This window comes from Diabrotica virgifera, chromosome 3 (genome assembly GCF_917563875.1).
Source record: "Diabrotica virgifera virgifera chromosome 3, PGI_DIABVI_V3a".
Classification (NCBI taxonomy): domain Eukaryota; kingdom Metazoa; phylum Arthropoda; class Insecta; order Coleoptera; family Chrysomelidae; genus Diabrotica; species Diabrotica virgifera.
In genome coordinates, this window is record NC_065445.1 from 25648578 (window position 1) to 25667877 (window position 19300).

General features: G+C 33.8%; 1 protein-coding gene across 6 annotated transcripts in view; it reads right to left on the reverse strand.

The window, feature by feature from the left end:
• Nucleotides 1-19300, reverse strand: part of LOC114349504 (AF4/FMR2 family member lilli) — a 692430-nt gene that overhangs the window by 480861 nt on the left and 192269 nt on the right. Inside the window, exon 1 of one of the 6 annotated variants that reach the window (XM_028299900.2) lies at nucleotides 9488-9806. The exons of the other annotated variants lie outside the window; for them this stretch is intronic. The gene's annotated coding sequence lies outside the window, so the exon portion shown is untranslated. Of the gene's footprint in view, nucleotides 1-9487; nucleotides 9807-19300 lie in introns of those variants that run through there. 6 annotated transcript variants of the gene reach the window in all.

Below are 19300 nucleotides of genomic sequence, written 5' to 3' on the forward strand. Positions count from 1 at the left end.
TTACAATTAACGAGGGGGTTGTTTCGCACTTTAAGTGGTTGGACAAACGCTGCGAAAGGGTGGACAAACGGGCAGTTGTGATTCTGCACCCGAATTAACGTTTAAATGCCCATTTAAGAGAACGTGAAGTTAGCCCGAATAAAGAAATAAAAAAAATAATTACAATTAACTAGGGGGTTGTTTCGCACTTTAAGGGGCTGGACAAACGCTGCGAAGGGGTGGACAAACGGGTAGTTGTGATTCTTCACCCGAATTAAGTTTAAAATACGCGTTTAAACGGACATGAAGTTAGCCCGAATTAAGAAATAAAAAAATAATTACAATTAACAGGGGGGTTGTTTCGCACTTTAAGGGGTTGGACAAACGCTGCGAAGGGGTGGACAAACGGGTAGTTGTGATTATGCACTCGAATTAACGTTTAAATGCCCATTTAAGAGAACGTGAAGTTAGCCCGAATAAAGAAATTAAAAAATAATTACAATTAACGAGGGGGTTGTTTCGCACTTTAAGGGGTTGGACAAACGCTGCGAAGGGGTGGACAAACGGGTAGTTGTGATTCTACACCCGAATTAACGTTTAAATACCTATTTAAGAGAATTTGAAGTTAGCCCGAATTAAGAATTAAAAAAATAATTAGGTTATACAATTAACGAGGGGGTTGTTTCGCACTTTAAGGGGCTGGACAAACGCTGCAAAGGGGTGGACAAACGGGTAGTTGTGATTCTTCACCCGAATTAACTTTAAAATACACGTTTAAATGGACGTGAAGTTAGCCTGAATTAAGAAATAAAAAAATAATTACAATTAACAGGGGGGTTGTTTCGCACTTTAAGGGGTTGGACAAACGCTGCAAAGGGTTGGACAGACGCTTAGTTGTGATTCTGCACCCGAATTAACGTTTAAATGCCCATTTAAGAGAACGTGAAGTTAGCCCGAATTAAGAAATAAAAAAATAATTACAATTAACAGGGGGTTGTTTCAGAGGGTGGACAAAAAAAATTATGTGGTGGACAAACATGGACAAACGATGGACAAACAATAAAGCAAGAGTTTTTTTAAATTTTCGAAAATTTGTGGATTTGTGAAGTTAGCCCGAAAAAAAATTTTTGTTTATAAAAAAGAACTGATGGGTGGACTAACGAAATAAAATGGTGGACAAACGTGGACAATCAATGGACAAACGAATGGCATCAATCGCATTTTTTTTCCCGACTTTTTCGGGCTAAGTTCACGGACCTCGTTATTCAGCTACCGTAAGAGCCACGTCGCGACCCACCTGAAATCCGCCCGCGACCCACTAGTGGGTCGCGACCCACCGGTTGGGAAACGCTGCACTAGAAGAAAAATATGATAAAGGGGATATTATTACTGATGTAAAGGACATATGTCATTTGAACAATTACATTCAACATTTATTTAATGATGAAAGATAGAACTGATATTGGAAACCATACAGGATACCGGACCACCAATATTACGAGAATGGCACAATGCTATCAAAACCACAAAAGATGGCAAAGCCACTGGATCAGAATTATAAAAACATCGATGAAGATGTTATTGGTGCAATGGTTAAACTCTTTAAAATATGTTCATCAGACTGACACAATATTCAGGCAATGGCTGCAATCAACCTTTGTAGTCATTGCGAAAAAAAAATGAAGTGCAACAACCTGCTCTTGAATATGAAATAATGGATACACCATTTGTCTTTAGAAATGGTATGGCCACAAGAGATACTTTAGTCGGCTTGAATGTGCTGGCCCAGAGATGCATGGACATGAACCAGAACAACTAGGACAGGTACTTAACTAACCTAAATTGGAATCACACTGCCAAGGTAGGTAAGGTAAGTGTTGACAACCAGAATACCCGATATATCAAAATACAGAGATGAGTCAAGATTTCGTGCAGTCCCCACTACTTTTCAGTGTCACTACTCTTCAGTGTCTACAGTGAAGAGGTATTTAAAGAAGCGGTCTCAGATTCAATAGCCTCAAACGAAATCCATAACATCTCAAACATCCCCAAAATCACTGAGAGAATAAACTCTCTGAACAGGAACTTCACAATCAAAGTAATCAACGGTCTCCCCTCCGACACACAAGAATCTCTCAAATGTTCCTGTTCATCTTCCGGCCACGTACTCTACCGAAAGCCCAAACACAAAAAGATTCATTTACCGTCTGCTCTAATGCAAACATGCATTGACGAACTCCCGGTAGAGTACGAAAACATCCTCGAGGCTACCCCGTTAGCCTTCCGTACCCACCTATAACATATCCTCTTCCCTACCCCGAACAGGGAGAAGTTGGTTTTTTGCGGTTTCCCAACTTCATTGCACAATTATACCTGTTCGTCCCAAGAAAATAGCCGCAACTATGTTCACCACTCGAACGCTCACTGTCCACGCTGCGCTCAAAAGCCACCTCCTGACCGCCGACGAGGGACGCAGGTTCGCCTGTCGTTGTACAAGGGTTTCTACGGAGACTGGTCGAGAGCAAAGCACGGACAGTACACGTAAATGTCTATGGAACCAACAACAATCCATCAAACTTTCTTCTCTGTTGACTTTTTAGCCTTCTGGACACCACCGTCCGGCATAACCCAGGAATCCAAAAAACACCAGGATACGACACTTGCCCCAGTGTGCTTTTCGGACTGTTTGCTTTTGCTGCCACATTTTACATTCACTTCAAACCCTGAAGAGGACTAAATCCTAAACGGGGACACTCATTGAAAGCATTTCTACATAGCAATTTATTCTATACACGCAAATCAAACAATGAGAAGAAAGATTCAATAGCCATTTAACAAATACCTTACTCTTAGTTTCACTACTTTCAGGCTTTCCGCTTCACTGGCAGTTTTTGCTACCCTATCTAACAAATAACGTTTGCTCGGCCCCATCCTATATTCCTGCAACAAAAAAGGGAGCAGACCTACCTTGATGAGGCTAACGCCTAAACCAGGTTTCATAACGTTGAGTCGTTGGTTCAATAGACTCTATCTCGATCAATTGAGAAATTTTGAATAACTTAAATTTTGTAAACAATACAGCAATAAAGACTGATAGCAACAATGATTTGCAGAACATAATGCAACGCCTTACCGAATGCTGTCATTAACAAGGGCTGAAGATGAATTTGAAGAAAACTAAAAGCATGGTCATGATTAGATGAGCAGATGTAAACATCCAATTAATTATTGAAGATACTGCAATAAGAGAGTTGTGGATACCTACAAATACTTAGGAACACTGATAACATCAAACGTAGACCAGATCAAAGAAATTAAGACACTTATTAAAATAGCTCGTGCATTATGTTATATCAAAACTTAAAATGTTTTTGAAGTTATACTTCTTTAGGCGCGATTGAGATTGAGGGTGAATTTATATTGATCTGCGCGCATGCGCACACCGACAGTATGGTATTAGTCGTTATACGGGCTCTGATTGGGTGTTGAAATGATCTGTCAATAATAAATAATTGTTCAATATGAAGGTAAACAAATGTATAAAATATTAGTTTTATTGTTGTAAGGACAGAAACAAAAAAGTTTATAATATTGTAGTGACATTTAAATAGTTTTTAAAAGCAACAGGTACGTAATAATTGTAAATGTATCATAGGTACCTACCTATTTGAACCTACCAAAATACATAGTATGTAATACTTTTATTTACATAATTTGATTACCATCAAAATTTCTATCAATGTTCACCTAATATATTGTTTTCTTACTCTAAGTTTTGTTGTATTTTTTCAATTCTAAATCATTTCAATTCAAAATCAGAATAATTTAATTTAATTCAAAAATGTCAAAAGCTTAATCCGTTTAGTTAGTCGATCTTCGCACATAATGACACATTGCCTCCGTGGCGAAGCGTTTAAGGCGAATAAACCCCAATATACCAACCGCGCTGATAGCTGGTTCGAATCCCAATAAAAACTTTTATTTTTTTATTTTTTTTATACATTTTATGATTGTAAGTATATTTATTATATAATTTTATTTTCAGAAAATACGTATTTAGTTAAAAAAATTTCCGACAATTAATGTTCAGAAATCATTTGTGGCATTTTTAATGTGTTTGTGTGTGCTTTATTCTTTTATTATTTTAATTTTTGGCACTGTTTTAATAAAAATGTTTGAGAAGTAGTAAATATAAATTAGTTTAATATTTAAATAAAATATAAATAAAAAGTATATTAATTTCGTTTAAATCATATAATAGAAGTATAACTTCTTACGTGCGTACAAAGTACACACACATTCTTTTTTTTTGTTAGGGATATAAGGTTCAAGAAAAATCCGCTCTCTAGAAAATCAACTTTTAAAAATGAGCATAATTTTTGGTGGTGCAAAACTCTCGCAAAGTTTATAAATGTTTGATAATGACGATAATGTACAAATTTAAATGATTTAAGAGTGTAGCCGGCCGGCTACATCATGTAAACGTAATGAGGTCGAAACCCGAAAGGCACACATGGCCCTAAATGGAATGTCACTGGTTACACGTGATGGTGAACCTGCCTGTTTAGTGCGACTGCAAATAAGTATGGATAAACATTTTGTTTGTGCATACTGTATTGACGTTGTTGACAGTGACAAAATTAGTACCAGCTACTTAGAAACAACAACACGCAATCGACAAAGTGCGTATTTGTGTTAACGTCTTATTGCAATGGCACCTATGTACGCCGTTTCTCCCGCTTGGCGGCGCTCGTGTAGTTGGAGGTCAACGTTTTGACTATTCGTGAAGATTGTATATGGCGTTTTTGATTACGATTTAATAAATAATAAATTATGGCCGAAATATATGGACCTTGGAGACTGTTTGTGCGTTGAAAAATGAATTGAGAAGGAATGCGAGAGTTACTGGAAAAAGGAAGCCCTTATCGAATGATAAACTATATTAATCATCGTCTCAATGTTTTATTTCTATAGCTCAGAAGAGGGTATTTATTTAGTATTGACTCGCTCCCCACACGAGCTGACAACTGTGAATAATATGATATGTGCGATCTGCCTTACTTTTTTATCAATTTAAAATTCACAATTAAGTGCGCTCAGCATTAATTTTTGTGTTTATCTCATTTAAAAATGTGATATTTTCAAAATATATATTTTCCATGACAGTTGCGCATTTGGTGTAAATTTGGTTTAAGTATGGGTTGAGCGCAGTCGATTGTGCAATGTTGTCTTATTTAAAAAAATTATAATTCCTTATGGAAATATAAAATGTTGTTAATTTATTTAAGTACAATTATTTGGGTGTTTGTCTACGAGAAAAACGACCTTAAATTTAAGCTGAAATTAGAAAAATTTAGGGTTAGGTTTGATCAGGTTATGTTTTAGTCACTAAAGAATATTTGAATGGTACTAATAGGTCACTTTAATTTTCAGTTATTGGGTGCGTTCGGACGACCATAGCGGCTGGCGGTCAGCAGAAATCGGCTGAGTGGTTGCATCCAGCCGTGATAGGGAAAGCTTAGTAAATCTCTCAGCGGCTGGCTTCCAGCGGTGACGTCTGACAGCTACTGCTGGCTCAGCTGTCCAGCCGCTGTGGTCGTCCGAACGCACCCATTAACTTGTTTATATTATTTTCGATTAGGTTAGGTTTGATCAGGATATGTTTTAGTCATTTTAAAGCATATTTTAAAGATAATATGTCACTAAAATTCAGTTATTAACTTTTTTTTATATTATTTTCGATGACGCTAGGTTAGGTTTGGTCAGGTTATGTTTTAGTCCCTAAAAAATATTAAGAACTTGAGAATTATTTAAAATTAGTATTTCACATTTTTCTATTCGCTCCGAGCGTTAACAAAGTGTCAAAGCAAAATCGACCGACCTGCTCATGGTGGCGGTTTTTTGAAATTTTATAAGGACGCTTTGTGTATGTTTAAATGAGACATTTAAAAAAATGCCGTGTCACGCTAGTGATATTATGTATTAATATAAACAGAAAATAAAAACGCACTATAAATTCTTCACTTTCCAATATTGATTATCAGTTTGATTTTGTATGCATAACCTCACTATCGCAGTTTATGTCAATAAATATTTATTAACGAAAAAGAAAATATTTTGTTGCACTATAAATTACAGTATAAATTAATAACTAATGAATTCTAACAATTGTATTCGGTTATTATCACTACAAAATAAAATATTCAAGTTTAACAAAATAATCCCATAAGACTCAATGTTAAAACGTCCTTACAAAATCTGACAGCGTATCACGTGACTGTACGTAGAGGGGAGACGCACGGAGCCAATATTATTATTAGCTATTGCTTCAAATATACATTTTTTTATATGTTCACTCCATAAAAAGCGATTGTAGATGTGGCAACAGTGTGAATGTATATAAAATTGCATATCTTAATCCGTGCGTTTATAATAAATTTTGATCTGAATTTTATAGTAAAGTATTCTATTTTTTACAGTCGAATCTAGGGGCAATACGTAATCTGTTTCAACAAAATGTTTATTGCAGATACGTGCGTTTATAGTTGGCACCTATTTATCCCTTCTTATTGCTACAATAAATTTTTTTCTCTTCAGAATATCTTTGAGAAACCTGTGTCCTGATGTTCTCGATAAGCACAAATGCATAACACAACATTGAGGGATTTTATTTTCTCGAGTTTAATTCACACAGCGGAACAAATATGCAATATTTACTTGGAAATATATGGATTTGAAGTGTTGACGTAGGTTGACGTGACCTCCAACTACACGAGCGCCACCTACGTTGAGCTTTCCAGATTAGCTGCCATTAACCACTTAAGTAGTTTAAAAACGATTATTATAAAATTAAAACGTATTATTCTAGTTCGATACTTAATATTGCTATCTAGAAAAAATCAAATACCTTGGGCTCTTGAGCACACAAGATATCAGTTTTGGGAAAGAACCTGACGTAGGTACTCAATAATAACGTTGAAGCAGCAATTATGAGGCAAAAAAGTCATAAAGCCGCTGGTCCAGATAACATACCTATTGAAATTCTTTGGGACCTAGAGGACGTTGAAGAGGATTGATACATCAAATTTGTCAATAATGTGAGAGACAGGTAAATAGCCTGAAGATTGGAAAAAATCACTATATTAAAAGGAGCGAAAGATTTATGTAGCAACTATCGCACAATTTTGGTCTAATTTTGCACTGCAGTAAGATACTTTTACACACAATTATTCTAGAGAGGATAAAGCCCTTTTTACTTTGAAATTGTGGAGGAAGAAGCAGGTTTCGTCCTTAAACGTGATATGAGTGAACAAATTTTAAACGTACGACAGATTATAGAAAAATCCAGAAAATTTAACATCGCAACATATCTGTGCTTCATAGATTATAGCAAAGCTTTCGACCTGCAGTAAAATGTGGCAGGTTTTGCCTGAAATGGGAGACCAGATCCAGGATCATCTGATACTGCTAATTAAAAGCATACACAATAACAATTACGCTAAGGAGTAAATGGGGTAAGGTTTCAGGGTCACTAAGGTTGTGAGGCAAGGCTTCATAGTAAGCTCAATTCTATTTAACATAATATATTATGGTGAATGGATAATGCAGTAACCTACTGAGAACTGCACTATTGGCGGGAAGAAGATTTGTAACTTGATATGACACACAGATGATACAACCATCCTCGTTAGTTCCGACGTTGAACTGATTCACCTACTATAACAGATTGAAGAAGTAAGCTTAACGATGGTGTTAAAATAAACAGTGACTACACGAGAATCGTGTAACTGTGAAGCAGAAGTTCGGAGACGTATTGGTATGGCAAAAATGCGATGAGTCGCCTAACTAAAGTTTGGAAAGACCGATCTATCTCTCAAAATATCAAGATGAGACTGGTGAATGCCCTTGTATTCTCAATATTTCTATACGGAGCAGAGACTTGGACTCTTGGCGCATGCGAGCGCCAAAAAATTGATGCCTTTGAGATGTGGTGCTGGAGAAGAATGCTACGCATACCTTGGATAGCTTATAGGACAAACGTTTCCATTCTAAACCAACTCAATATTAAAAAAAGGCTGTCCACAATGTGTCTGCAATGAATTCTGCAATTCTTTGGTCACGTGGTTCGCAGAGGTGACGACATTTAGAGAGATTAATTGTTTCTGGAAACGTTCCGGGGAGAAGATCAAGAGGACGATCACCAACTAGATGGTCTGACCAAATAAAGCATTCAGCTGGAAACTCATTCTGCGAAGCTCTTAGAGCAGCTGAAGATAGAGACCAATGGAGGAACATTGTTAGGAATATTGGAAGAAATCACGATCCTCAGTAATGGGGAAACGACAAGAGAGAGAGAGACACGAGAATCAATGTTAATTGACAGAGGTAATAACAATCAAACTCATCTAATTAAAATGATGATAAACAATATCGCTGTTGCAGATAAATTTGTGTAACTAGGCTCTTTAATAACTAACAAGGGGACCTGTGCAATTGCAAAAAGCTCTATGGTAAAATTAACAAAAAAATTGTAAAATCCATGAAATAACTATCGATACAATAGTTAAAATAGACAACACTGGATTGAATTGGCGGAGGCCAATGTCCAAAGTTGGATTACTGAAGGCTGAAGAAGAAGAAGAAGACAATAGTGAAACTGGTAAGAAGTCTAGTCTTTCCACTTTTCACTTATGCATTGGAATGTTGGACCCTTATGGAGAAAGATAAAAAGATTATAGAGGTGTTTGAGACGTACTGCTGGATACAAATGCTGAGAATACCATGCGTGCTCCGAAGAACAAACGAATCTATACTGAACCAGCTAAACATAAACAAAAGACTAAGAACACAAAATCAAAACAAATAATAGGCTATTTTGGACATGTGTTTCGAAGAAATGGTCTTGATAAACTTACCATACAGGTAAAGGTAGAAGGCAAAATAAGTCGAGGTAGATCTCTCACACGATACCAGGGACCAGGACCATATTGTTGCCACTATTGGCGCTTCATTGTCATTGTCAGAATGTGATAATAGAGAGAAATGAGAAATAGAAATAGAGGAACATTGGAAAAATCAGCTAAAAGCTTCATGATATCACGATGTCTGCAACAGGTTTAACGACCAAGTAGAATAAGATTTTGTTTTATAATATTCTGTATTGACGTTGCTGACAGTGACAAAATTAGTACCAGCAACTTGTAAACAACACGCAATCGACAAAGTGCGTATTTATATTATTGCAATTAACTGCTTAAGCAGTTTAAAAACGATTATTATAGAATTAAAACCTATCATTCTAGTCCGATATTTAATATTACTATCTAGAAAAGATAATCTAATGAAACACCTTGAACTTTTTAAAATAGCGTTACTTATCACATCAGGATTTAAAAGTAAAATTTTCATTGACAAAAGCCAGTGTTTTGTATAAATTTGCGCAATTAACAATCGCTTACGTAGAGATAAAACCTTGAGGAGAATAAAAATCTCACTGACAGCAACTAACCATTTGAATAACTGCTTCGATGCAGCCGTGGTCCATGGGATAACACCATCAAGTGGATAATCCTTCAGATTGACCTTTCAACTGCACTAACTTTCACCATTTCGCCGAGTGCGGACCTGATCGGGGTCCGATCCCTATAACACACGACACTTTTCACACAGTGCACACTAGACAACACACCACCACAAACCTTTATCACCACAAAACATGTTTCCTCGATTTATGCCGGCCAACTTGATCGCACTTACATTTAATTTAGGGCTCGAATGGGAAAAGAATACGAGAAAAAGCGCAAAAGAAACGATTCAATTCGCAAGAACGGCGAGAGACGACTAGAAAAGAAACTGGCAGCAAGTCCGTGTGTACGAGGTGTAGAGGTGCGCGACGTGATTTCGCGTTGGAACGGATTGTTACTGTCAGTGGAATATTGTTTTGAGTACAAACTACCTGCTATAATACTTCTTTATTTCTCGCTATAATAAAATTCGCAATTTAGCGTTAATTAATTTTTATTTACTTTTTAATTACTGATAATTAAATAACAAGACGTGATGAGATACACGTTATATTAATATATAAATATTAGGGGAGTGCAATTAGAAAGAAAACATGAATTATAAAAATAAAAATGTATACCATTTTTATTCATTCAGTTGCGGTGCGAAACCAAAACTGTCTTAATTTTTACTCAGATCAGAGAGTGCAGCCAGCACTCTTATCGACGATTTCACCTCTTGTTAGAGGTTCATCAGAGACTGCATAGGCTGCATTTCTCTGGCCCAGGTAAAAATCTTCGACATATCCATCGCAACTGACGAGATGGTAGTAGGTGCCTAGCGGCATCTGCTAAATAAAAGACTAAGTTTTTCAACCTAATAAAAATATTTGTAAATTAAATATTTTTAAAAGATTTTTAATTGAAAAACTTTATTGGCCCATTTCCTGGTGACAACCTCCAAGGCTTCTACAATATGCAAGCCAAATGGATGCTGCAGTGAAGACTAAAGGGAAGGAATTCTACACTATGCAATTCACAACCCCCGTCTGCAGCGTGGTAAAGTTCCAACGGAAAATGGACCTAGTTACTCTATAGGAGTAATACTAATATAAAAATAAAAATGTATACCATTTTTATTCATTCAGTTGCGGTGCGAAACCAAGTAAATTAAGGTGTCTGATCTGAGTAAAAATTAAGACAGTTTTGGTTTCGCACCGCAACTGAATGAATAAAAATGGTATACATTTTTATTTTTATATTAGTATTACTCCTATAGAGTAACTAGCTCCATTTTCCGTTGGAACTTTACCACGCTGCAGACGGGGGTTGTGAATTGCATAGTGTAGAATTCCTTCCCTTTAGTCTTCACTGCAGCATCCATTTGGCTTGCATATTGTAGAAGCCTTGGAGGTTGTCACCAGGAAATGGGCCAATAAAGTTTTTCAATTAAAAATCTTTTAAAAATATTTAATTTACAAATATTTTTATTAGGTTGAAAAACTTAGTCTTTTAAAACATGAATTGTTTCGGAAAAATTCAAACAAGCTTATATTTTTCTAAAACTTTTTTTGTTAGTTTATATACATGTTAAGTATAAGATCCATTCTTCAAGAAGTGGAAGAAATCACGATCCTCAGTAATGGGGAAACGACAGGAGAGAGAGATACATGTTAAAGTAAAAAGTTCTACTCGCGGATTTGGCCGCTAATTGTTTGTTAATTGTTTAAACAATAACAATTGTTTTGTATAAATCATTTTTAAAATATCGTTAAATTCATCATTTTACTTTGATCAAATATGTTTCTATTTTGTTTTTGATTATACTAAATCAGAATATGGCATTGCAATTTGAAAATTCTTATACAGAAGCTCTTATACAGTATGTCTGCGTAGCTAGGAACCACATGGAAAACTTTTTTATTATCAATTTTACGAAAAAAAGTTCTTCATAAAATGCTCTGGATAGTCAAAAATCTAAAATAGTCCAGAAAGCCACTGCGCATCCGCTAGGAAAAATATTCTAATTCGGATTTTTTGCACAATCTTACTCAAAAAGGACTCCTTTTAACAAATTTGCATGTTGCCAGAACTAAAAGATGGTCAAAAATGTTTTAAACGTTTTTTTTTGTTTTTTCCTAAAATTATTATTTTTGCATGGAAAAAAGTTTTTTTAGGTTTTTTGGATCATTCCAAACAGAAAAGGTCTTTAGTAACTTTTCTTTAAAAATGATAGTTTTTGACATATAAGCGATTAAAAATTGAAAAATTACGAAATCGGCCATTTTTAACCCTCAAAAACTATGTGAAAAACTGAAAATTTGAATGTTGCCAAGGTAGGTAGAGATTCTTTAAACATCGATTGATGAAATCTCGAAGAGTTTTTTGCAATACAATATTCAAAACTCCTTTGTTTTTTAATTGCTAATCAAGCGTGCGCAACACTATTTTCCACCGACAGTATGGTGCAAGTGAACGGAATAAATTCGTTATTTCGTAAACTGACGACTTTAAGGAAAAATCCCGAAACAGGTCGATTTTTATTTTTAAGTTATGATATTGTGGCATATATGGTATACTAGTGACATCATCCGTCTGGGCGTGATGACGTAATCGATGATTTTTTTAAATGAGAATAGGGGTCGTGTGGTAGCTCATTTGAAAGGTTCTTCAATTCTCTATTCAGTAATGTAAAGATTTACATAATTATTTATACAGGGTGTCCTTCCTTAATTTAATAAAAATTTTTTGGACACCCTGTATAAATAATTATGTAAATGTTTATATTACTGAATAAAGAATTGAAGAACCTTTCAAATGAACTGCACATGACCCCTATTCTCATTTAAAAAAATCATCGATTACGTCATCACGTCCAGATGGATGACGTCACTAGTATACCATATATGCCACAATATCATAACTTAAAAATAAAAATCGACCTGTTTCGGGATTTTTTCTTAAAGTCGCTGGTTTACGAAATAACGAATTTATTCCTTTCATTTGCACCATACTGTCGGTGGAAAATAGTGTCGCGCACACTTGATTAGCAATTAAAAAACAAAGGAGTTTTGAATATTGTATTGCAAAAAACTCTTCGGGATTTCATCAATCGATGTTTAAAGAATATCTACCTACCTTGGCAACATTCAAATTTTCAGTTTTTCACATAGTTTTTGAGGGTTAAAAATGGCCGATTTCGCAATTTTTCAATTTTTAATCGCTTATATGTCAAAAACTATCATTTTTAGAGAAAAGTCACTAAAGACCTTTTCTGTTTGGAATGATCCAAAAAACCTAAAAAAACTTTCTTCCATGTAAAAAAAATAATTTTAGGATAAAAACAAAAAAAAAACGTTTAAAAAATTTTTGACCACCTGTTGGTCCTGGCAACATGAAAATTTGTTAAAAGGAGTCCTTTTTGAGTAAGATTGTGCAAAAAATCCGAATTAGAATATTTTTCCTAGCGGATGCGCAGTGGCTTTCTGGACTAAAACTCAACCATCAGATATCAAATTTTATCAATTTTATATGAGTTAAAGATATGAATTTCGTTAAAGAGTAAAGTACCTTTATATTTCAGAATATCAAAAAATGCTACTAAAACTCAACCATCAGATATCAAATTTTATCAATTTTATATGAGTTAAAGATATGAATTTCGTTAAAGAGTAAAGTACCTTTATATTTCAGAATATCAAAAAATGCTATTATGAAAAGTTGTTTGAAATTAAAAACTATGTTTAAATATACAATTACATTATTCTAATCAAAAAATTTTTTTCAATTTTTTCTCAAATTACGGATACTCATAATCATTTTATTACAATTATGATAACTATTTTATTATCACTTTTACGAAAAAAAGTTATTCTTCGTAAAATGCTCTCCCTGGTCAAAAATCTAAGATACAATCATCAGATATCAAACTTTTTTAATTTTATACGAGGTATGTAAAAAATATGAATTTTCCTTAAGAGTTAAGTGCCTTTATTATTCACAATACATATTTTAATTAGAAGGATGTAATTGAACACTAAAACAAATTTTTTAATTCCAAACAACTTTTCTTAATAACAATTTTCGATATTGTGAAATTTAACCATATTTTACTCTTGAGTGAAATTCATATTTTTGACATACCTCGTATAAAATTCATTAAATTTGATATATGATGATGGCATCTTAGATTATATGCAATGCAGAGTATTTTATAAAGAATAACTTTTTTTCGTAAAACTGATAATAAAAAAGTTATCAATAGGTTCCAAGTTACGCAGACATACTGTATAAGAGCTAAAAAAAATTTTTTTGCTGAACATTTATTATTGTTGAAGTTTATTATTAAATGTATTTTAGATAAGTTTTACAGAACAAAGTTTTGATCACTTCATATAAACATTTTTTTAGCTGGAAATTTTCGGTTTTTGTATTACATTTTTGTTATCTTTCTTAATTTTCTCAAAAAGAAATAGTATATTTCATTTCTAAAGTATAATAATTTAGTGCATTTTAAAGATTACATCCTAAGCTTTAAAAAAGCACTTATAAAACTGTAATATATCTGTTTAAACTTGAGTAATACCGTCTTAAAGTGGTGGTAATTCTATAAAACTACGAAGATTTCAAAAATTACATTTTTTAAGACGTCATTTGAATTAAATGTTTGAGATTTTTTTTAATGAAACATCATTTAGCAAGATGCTTTAAAGGTAAGTTGTGCAAAATTGAGGGTTTTATAAGAAAAATTGTATTAGTTACACATTTTTAAATCATTTTTAAACAAAATTCATGTAAGGCTCATTTTCCGCCCCCACCGTACTTATGCCCATAAATTTTATTTCTTTTATTATAACCATAAGATAGCTTAATTATTCTTCTTTTAGGTTCAATTTGTAAAATTTCATTTGATGCATTAGTTAAAGATTTACATTAAAATAACTCAACCGTGCACTTCGCCGTACGCTAGTTTACAGTGCGCCAATGTTTGTGAGAAGGGTGACTTTAGCGTTATAAATAAAAAATTATAGAAGATACAGATATAATTTTAGAAAATTCTTATAAAAGGTTTTTTTTTTTGTAAAATTTTCTGAATTTTTCAATGGTTCAATCAATTTTTCTTCTTTTTGTGTAGACATGACTGTCTGTTTTTTAATATCTTCTTCTTCTTCTTCCTCTTTATAAGCAATTCTGCTTGTTCATTGGCGGATTGATACCTCTATGAAAGGTTGTCACTCCATCTTTTGCGCGGTCATCCGATACGTCTTCTGCCGATTGGTGATTTATCTCTTGCTATTTTGACCACACGTGTCTCCCTCATTCTGGTTATGTGGTTGTTCAATTCTTTTTTTCTATTTAGTGTCCATTCGTTTATACACTGTACGTTACATTGTCTCCTATCTTCGCTCCTCTTTCGATCTCTCAGTGTATTTCCTGTAATTCTTCTCAGTACTCTCATCTCTCAGTAGTTGTGTTGTGGCTGTATCGGGTCTTGTTTCTGATGCCTATGTCATTATTGGTCTTACACTGGCTAAATTCTTGACTTCATCTCAGTGTTAATATGTCGGTTTCGCCATATAGTGTTATTAAGGCATCCTGCCCATCTATTTGCTTTTTGTACTTGATTTCTCACTTCTTTGTCTAGGTCTCCGTAACTTGACAATGTAATTCCAAGGTATTTTACTTCCATTACTTGTTCAATACTGATAGCATCAATTTTTATTTTGCATTTGATTGGTTCTTTACTGATTACTATTGTTTTGGTTTTCTGAGATGAAATTGTCATATTGAATTCTTTTCCTGTTATGTTAAAGCTGTGGACTAATCTTTGCAGACTATCTTCATCTTGGGCTATCAATATTGCGTCGTCTGCGTAGCAGAGTATTTTTACTTCTTTGTTTCCCATTCTATATCCTCTTCCTTTGTTGACGTTTTTGATGATTTCATCCATTATTAAATTGAAAAGCATAGGACTCAATGAGTCTTCCTGTCTTATTCCGCTGCCTATATCTATAGGTTCTGCAAGTTGTCCATCTATTCTGACTTGCATTTTGTTGTTTTGGTAGATGTTCTCAATAATTTTTATGATATCTAGAGGGACTTCTCTATTATACAGAAGATGGATTACGATTACATCTTTGAGTCTTACTCTGTCAAATGCTTTCTTTAAGTCAATCAGAGATAGAAATGCTGGTCTATTATAATCTAGTGATTTCTCAGTAATTTGATTTATGACGAATATTGCATCTGTACACGATCTTCCCGTACGAAAACCCTGTTGTTCATCTGCTAAACTTATCTGATTCATTACGTCTTATTAAGATTTTAGTTGTAAGTTTTAGGGTACTATTTAACAAGTTGATACCTCTGTAGTTTTTTGGCTGCTTTTTATCTCCTTTTTTTAATAGTAGAATTAGTTCGCTCATTCTCCATTCTTCCGGTATTTTATTGTGTTTTATGATTTTGTTAATTAATGTTGTTAATTGTTCTGTCATTGCTGTTAATATTTCAGTAATTCGTTTGGTATTCCATCCTTACCTGCAGCTTTTCTGTTCTTCAGCTTTTCGAGTGTTTTTCGTACTTCCTGTGCACTTATATTAACATCTTCATTTGTGGTAATTTCTGGTGTTTCCGGTTCTAGCATCATTTGTTCTTCCTCTGCATAGAGCTTTTTTATTAAACGCTTTTATTTAGTTCAATAGTTTGCGTCAAATCTTTAGACGTTAATTTGACTGCCTTTTCTTCAATGCAAATGAATGAAAATTTGCAGACATATGCATTCGCGGGAACAATACACGAATAGCCAATAAAACATTTTTTTTCATGTTTATTAATTGTTTAAATAAAAAAACGATATTAATGGAAAACGCTTAAATTCTCTTGTTTTTTACAATGTAAAAACTTAAAACTTTTACGGATTGTATAGCTAATGATATGAACAATACATAATTTCACTTTTTACGTTAATTGTTTACGTTATGCTTCATTCTTCTTCTTCTTGTGCCACTCCTATCGGAGAATGAAAATCATCAAGGCTACCCTGACTTTGTTTACAGCTGACCTAAAAAGTTCATTAGTGGTGCAGCCAAACCACTCTTTCAAATTCCGCATCCACGACATTCTTCCACTGCCTGGATTCCGTTTTCCTTCTATTTTTCCTTGCATTATATTTTGAAGTAATGCGTATTTATGACCTCTCATCAGGTGACCCAAATACTCGAGTTTTCTTCGTTTTATCGTTAACAAAATTTCTGGGTCTCTTCCTATCCTTCGTATTACTTCAAGATGCTATGAATGAAGCATTATTTATTAATGAAGCTGAATTAATGAATTATTATTTAATTTATTAATGAAGCATTACTATGCTTCATTAATAAATAATAAAGTTTCAAATTTTTTGCCGATTCCGACTACTTTTCATGTTTGTACATCATATGTTTTATACATATTTTAAGGAACATGACGATATATTTTAATGTTTGAAAAGTGTAAGACTAAACAGTAAAAATAAAAAATATGAAAAAAAAAATTTTTTAAGAAACGCTTTTCTTTAGTTACGAGTGACTAAAATTAAAAATATAAAAAAATCAACAAAAAGCAAAAAATAAAAAAAAATTGAAAAAATCTAACACATTCGTTAAAGAAAAGTGTGGGGCGAAAACCGTTTATTCGATGAACACGCGCCACGCTTTTCTTTGACGGATGTGTTAAATTTTTTCATTTTTTTTTATTTTTTGCTTTTTAGTTGATTTTTTTATAATATTTTTAATTTTAGTCACTCGTAACTAAAGAAAAGCGTTTCTTAAAAATTTTTTTTTCATATTTTTTTAGATAGTCAATCCATGTATCCTTTTCTATGTGTTTTGGTTCTATTAGTTCCTTTACCTCCGGTCACTGACCTCTTATAAATCGCCATATTTCCTTTTGGAGACCATAAAAATCATGTTCCATTTCTTTCGAAAAAACGTACTGAATGTGTTTCGTTTCTTATAGTCTTGTAATTATCGTATGCCTCTTGTGTTTTAGTTGACATATATTTTAGGTAAGCTTTTTTCTTCTCTTTACATTTTTCCTTCACTTATTTTTTAGGTAGATATTTGCGACCGTTTTAATTATTCCTAATATCCCTCTTGAGTACAATAAATGAATAACGTTCTTTAATTTGACCCTGTCAAATGCCTTCTTAAGGTCCAAGAAACATAAATAAGCCGGTTTGTTGTATTCTAATAACTTCTCTTGAAACTGCCAAATTATAATAGCGTCGGTGTTCATCTGGGTTCTTCTGCTAATGTTACAATTTTATTCAGTTTGTTTGTTATCACTTATCACTTTGGTTGTTAGCTATGTTATATTTAATATATAGGGTGTCCCAAAAGTAGCGGAACGGTCGAATATTTCGCGAACTAAACATCGGATCGAAAAACTGAAAAATACGTGTTCAATCATTTTCAACAATCTATCCAATGACACCAAACACCAATCCCCACTACACCCACTGGAGGTGGGTGGGGGTAACTTTAAAATCTCAAATATAAACCCCCAGTTTTTCTTGCAAACTTGGATTCGTTATGTAAAAGTAGGCAACTTTTATTCAAGACATTTTTTCGAACTGTGGATAGATGGCGCTATAATTGGGAAAAACGATTTATCCTGATACCATAGGTAAATTATAGAAACGGTCTAATATCTCACGAAATACGCTTCCAAATGAGAAACCAAAAAACAGATTTTTAATCTTTTTCGAAAACCTATCGAATAACCCCAACCATGACCCTCCAACCGACCCCTTGGAGGTGGGGTGGGGGGTAACTTTAAAATCTTAAATAGCAACCCCCACTTTTTATTGCAGATTCGGATTCGTCATAAAAAATTAAGCAACATTTATTTGAAACATTTTTTAAAATTTCTGATAGATGGCGCTAATAAATCGTATTTTTCCAATTAAAGCGCCATCTATCAGAAATTTTAAAAAATATTTCGAATAAATGTTGCTTAATTTTTCATGGAGGATCCGAATCTGTAATAAAAAGTGGGGGTTGCTATTTAAGATTTTAAAGTTACCCCCCACCCCACCTCCAGGGGGTGGGTGTTTTCGAAAAAGATTAAAAATCTGTTTTTAACTTTCTCATTTGGAAGTGTATTTCGTGAGATATTAGACCTAGGTCTGGATCCCGCGTATGAAAAAAAAGTTGATTAATAGCAAGCTGAAAATTTGTTAATAGCTTAAGGGTGTCTAGTCGAATAAACTTTGATATATGGGAACAGTGAAACAGGGGTAGTTTTAATTGTGGAACAGGTTAAAAATTTGGAACGGTCACAGCACGAAAACGGCACATTTATTTTGTCCGACAGAACAGATTTAAACTCTCCGAACAGAGATTAAACTCTCATGAAAAAATCAGACTGCTATTTATTACCTGTCATAATTCCTGTCATTTGACATATTCTACATGTTCCACTCATTAAAACGCCCATTTGGTGATAAATAGCAGTCTGATTTTTGCATGAGAGTTTAATCTCTGTTCGAAGAGTTTAAGTCTGTTCTGTCGGATAAAATAAATGTGCCGTTTTCGTGCTGTGACCGTTCCAAATTTTTAACCTGTTCCACAATTAAAACTACCCCTGTTCCAGTGTTCACACATATCAAAGTTTATTCGACTAGACACCCTTAAGCTATTAACAAATTTTCAGCTTGCTATTAATCAACTTTTTTTTCATACGCGGGATCCAGACCTAACCGTTTCTATAATTTACCTATGGTATCAGGATAAATCGTTTTTCCCAATTATAGCGCCATCTATCCTCAGCTCGAAAAAATG